Here is a 3,444-nt window from a genome sequence, read left to right as displayed (position 1 = left end):
TATGCTGTACACCTGAAACTAATGCAGAATAATATTGAATGTAAATGGGCATTGATGTTTTTTGAAAAAGATAGAATGATGGAACTAGCTGTTGAATCTCAGAGGGAAGGCAGGGGTGAGTAGGTGGGTGGGCTGGTGGGTGGGAAGAGATGAACCAAAGAACTTGCATGCTTATATGCATAACCCATAGACACAGACAATAGTGGGATGAAGGACTAGGGGGGTAGGGGAGACTAAAAGGGGTCAATGGGAAAAAGGGGGACATCTGTAATACGTTCAACAATAAAGATAAAAAGAGAAAGAAAAATTAAAAAAGAACGAAGTCCTAAGACCCCCCCAGATGGTCACTTTTCCAAAGTTTACATTTCTGAACAGCAGGCTTCCTCCAGGGCTTTGCAGACTTGCAAATGCTCTCACTTGTAGAATAAGCCCTCCCTGGCCCTGGAAAGTTAGCACCCAGAACCTGCTGTGTCCGGCCAGGCATCTCGTCTTCCTCCTCCACACCCGCCATTCTGCACCCACGACCCTCCGGACCATGCAAAGGGCCTTTGTTTAGGAAGCTCTAGGCCTCTTCCTGGTCCACACCTTCCTTCCCCCGGGTCCAATCAGGGGCTCCCACTCGTTTCTGGCTTCCAGCCTCAAAGTCCTCCTGTCCACAGCCACTTGGAAAGGTGGTCAGCACAGTGGGTGTCCGCCCCTCCGTGCAGGAAGGCTGCACCCACCTCTGGGCATTTGGTGTGACTCACTCCCCCACACCGGACACAGGAAGGACAAAAGTCCTTCCATTACAGGGACTCAGCTCCAAACCTCAAACCAGAGGGGCCATCTCCAGGCCCTCCTTCCTCCCGTCCCACAGTTGCCACAAGCCTTTCATGTCTTGAGAGCCCCAAGACCTTGTGCGTGGACTTTTTCCCCATGGAAACCTCTTCACCTGGTGACCTCCTGGTTATCCCTCCCTACAGCTCCCTTCCCACCACTTATGGGCCCCCTAGCATCTGGCATCTGGACTTACCTCTCTCAAAACACTTCTTCCTGAACAATTGCATCCTGCCCCCCGCAAGGTTTCCAGTTCTTCAAGGGCCTGGTTTCTCATCTTGTTCAAGGTGGTACCCCCAGGGCTTTGTACCTGACTCATGGTGGGCACTCAGTATATATGTGTTCAGAAAAAAATAAATGAAAACTGCAATAGACAAACAATAGGAAATAGGATTCTAGAATAAGGTGGGGTGGGGTAGGAGGTGCACAAGTAGTTCGTTATTCTCTTATATTGTCTTTACCAGCCATTGCCCAGTGGCTCTCAACACGTGGCCCCAGGCCAGCAAGCACGCCCCTCCTGGGAACTTGTTGAAACTCAGGTTTTTGGTTCCGTCCCTGACCTGCTGATGCAGAAATTCGGGGCCCTGAGCTCAGAAGCATGTGTGTTTTTTTTGTGTGTTTTTTTTTTGTTTTTTGTTTTTGTTTTCTCTCTCTCTCTCTCTTTTTCTTTTCATTTTTTAGGAGCCTGTGTTTTAACAAACTCCTAAAGTGATTCTGATGCACCTCAAGTTTGAGAACCACTGCCCCAGTCTTAGGGCCACACTTGGGCCAGAACATGTACATATTAAAAATCAGAAAAACTTGACACTTAAAATCAAGATTTTCAACTAGCCAAACACTTCTCCACTCTCACTCCCCCCGCCCCCATCTTCTTTACAGTAGCTGTTATAGGTCAGCTGTTGGACGCATAAGAGGTGCTTTTTAGCTCCATTCTATGTTGAAAAATTCTTAAGGTTGAACAAAACCCAACTTTCTCAAATGATAGAATTAAGCAGGCAAGTCAATGCAGGAATCTGACCCAACGCTCCGTGTAGCAACACACAGCCACTCAGAAGCCAGTACAATAAAATAAAGCCCCAGGGAATTCAGAATTCGGAGGCTGAACTCATGTTCCCCTTCGCAGCCATACTGGCTGATCTAGGGTCGAACCTTCAGGAGGGTCCTGGGGCCCTCGGGTCTCCAAGGTCAGCCCTTCAGGAAGACCTAGGACAATCACTCACACAGCTTTGGTGGGAAAACAGGGTAGATTTTTTTTTCAGTCTAAGTTCCCAATTCATGCCACCCCAAAAATGGCGTTTGGTGTTTTAAATCTGCCTGCCCAGGGACAAACAACCTCACCCATAGGAAGCCTCGCTGCCAGATACAGAGGTCGTGGTGCCAACGCCTAAGCCTGGGGGGGTGACCTGGAGCCCAAGTTCTGGGAAATGGGGACAAAGCTGGACCCCCAAGGGCTTGCCTGGGTTTGAGTGGCTGTCTGGCGCCCCCTGGTGTCTAGTGTCTGGACCTCAAAGATCTGAAAGGCAGCCAGGAGGGAGAGGGTCAAATGGCTGCAGCCATTCTGCTGGGAAGGGCTGTGGCCCATGAGGAGCCAATGGAATGGGCCCAGGAGTGGGCACAGGCCACCCCCCGCCTTCTGGTGGCCCCGATGCCCTGCCGGCTTCTTCCCAGCCCTGGTGGAAAGCACTCGAGGGACAGGCTGCCGAGAACCTGAAGGTGGGAAGTTGTGCCCAAGCTCACCAGGAAGATGGGTCACTGTGTCCCTCCTGCGGGCATTTGGCCAGCGGGCTTTTCCTCCTGACTTAGTGCCCTGGCCTGAGGCTTTTGGTCATCTTCTTCTTGTTCTTTTTTGAAAGAGAAATTGACGGTCGTGCTGAACACAGCTTGGGCCCTGAGGAGACACAGCAGTTCTGAATGTGCTAAGTCAGTGGGCGGTAACGGTCACGATGTGCCCGGCAGAGGCACTTCCCACCTCGGCCATAAATAGTCCTTAATGGGCTCATGCAGAAGCCTGGCTCTGCCTGCCTGGTCCCCTAACAACTCCCCCCCCCCCCCCCCCCCCCTGGTCTAACATTACAGGTGGTCAGCACACCCCGCCCCGTGAGGGAGAAAAAATGCCTCACACCCAGGCCGTGGCCCCCCAGCACCGGACTCAGGGCCAATGCCCCGCTTTTGGGGTTGGTCTCGGGCCGTGGAAGGAAACAAGGCCCACCCAAGAAGCAGCATGGAAACTTACCCTGGGTCGTGTCTTGACTCCCACTCCTAGAGAGTGGATCCCATGAGTACTGTGAATTAAGGCACTAGGACTCTCCAAGACCGCTGATCCTCATATGAAAGAAAGGGAGGATCTCGCCCTGAAATTAGACCCCAACGGCTCTAGGCCCGCTGATCAGTCTAGAGGCAGGGGTTCTCAACCCGCCGGTCGTTGACCCCTTTGGTGGGACGACACACCCTTTGACAGGGGGTCCGCTAAGACCAGCCTGGGTAACACAAATGTAAGCTTTTCAGTCTGATCGCGAGCCGCCTTTCGCTCTCTAAAAGGAGCAGAGGAACAAAACTGACAAGGTGGGTGACAACCTGAGAAGAAGAGAGTTACTCGCATGAAAGATAAATATAGACGAAAAGGAAGAC

General features: G+C 51.8%; 1 protein-coding gene across 4 annotated transcripts in view; it reads left to right on the top strand.

Annotated features, from left to right (window-relative positions):
• The window catches only part of PAX8 (paired box 8), a 49,385-nt gene that overhangs the window by 22,974 nt on the left and 22,967 nt on the right, over positions 1–3,444 (top strand). The window lies entirely within an intron of this gene.

Source organism: Myotis lucifugus, unplaced genomic scaffold (assembly GCF_000147115.1).
Source record: "Myotis lucifugus unplaced genomic scaffold, Myoluc2.0 scaffold_454, whole genome shotgun sequence".
NCBI lineage: Eukaryota > Metazoa > Chordata > Mammalia > Chiroptera > Vespertilionidae > Myotis > Myotis lucifugus.
This window is presented reverse-complemented; position numbering and strand designations above follow the sequence as displayed.